A 1,141-nucleotide genomic window follows, 5' to 3' on the forward strand; every position below is an offset into this window, starting at 1 on the left:
TAGCTGGGCATGGTGGTGGGTGCCTGTAGTCCCAGCTACTCAGGAGGCTGAGGCAGGAGAATGGCATGAACCCAGGAGGTGGAGCTTGCAGTAAGCCGAGATCGCACCACTGCACTCCAGCCTGGGTGACAGAGCGAGACTCTGTCTCAAAATTTTTTAAATTACGTGTCCCTGATCAATTTGCGGTTCCCTGGTAGGTTCTTTGCTGTGATGTCTCATAGAGAAACCATGTCCTATTCTCCTTCGTGCCCAGCACAAAAGGAAGACTCGCAGGTCTGTGGCTGTCATGGCCCTCCCTGGCACCCTTTTTCTGAGTTCAACCGTCAATCATCCAACAAACATTTACTGAGGCCGGGCGCAGTGGCTCACGCCTGTAATCCCAGGACTTTGGGAGGTTGAGGCAGGTGGATCACCTGAGGTCAGGAGTTTGAGACCAGCCTGGCCAACATGGTGAAATGCTGTCTCTACTAAAAATACAAAAATTTAACTGGGCGTGGTGGTGGGCACCTGTAATCCTAGCTATTTGGGAGGCTGAAGCAGGAGAATCACTTGAACCTGGGAAGTGGAGGTTGCAGCGATCTGAGATCATGCCATTGCACTCCAGCCTGGGCAACAAGAGCGAAACTCCATCCAAAATAAATAAATAAATAAATAAAATTTACTGATCATCTGCTAGTACTGGGTACTGAGCATCTGCTAGTACAAGAGGCTAGTGACTCAGCTACAAAGGCAAGTTTCTACTGCGGAGAGAGGGAGACACCGAGGGCAACAATACAGGCCATAGAGACTCACAGGGTCAGGAGAGGAAGTCTGTCCAGGGCCCTATTGGAAACAGAGAGGAAAGACTCGACAGAGTTGAGGAAGCCAGGCTGAAGCTGGAAGATGACAGAGGGTATCAGCCAAGGTCTCAACAGAAACACATGGAACAATGGAACATTCATACAGAGTAACCAAACAGAATTCACCAAGGGACAATTTACAAAAATAAGGGAAGACAGGCCGGGCGCGGTGGCTCAAGCCTGTAATCCCAGCACTTTGGGAGGCCGAGACGGGCGGATCACGAGGTCAGGAGATCGACACCATCCTGGCTGACACGGTGAAACCTCGTCTCTACTAAAAAATACAAAAAACTAGCCGGGCG

The sequence above is a fragment of the Mandrillus leucophaeus genome, unplaced genomic scaffold (genome assembly GCF_000951045.1).
Source record: "Mandrillus leucophaeus isolate KB7577 unplaced genomic scaffold, Mleu.le_1.0 Scaffold1, whole genome shotgun sequence".
Taxonomy (NCBI): domain Eukaryota; kingdom Metazoa; phylum Chordata; class Mammalia; order Primates; family Cercopithecidae; genus Mandrillus; species Mandrillus leucophaeus.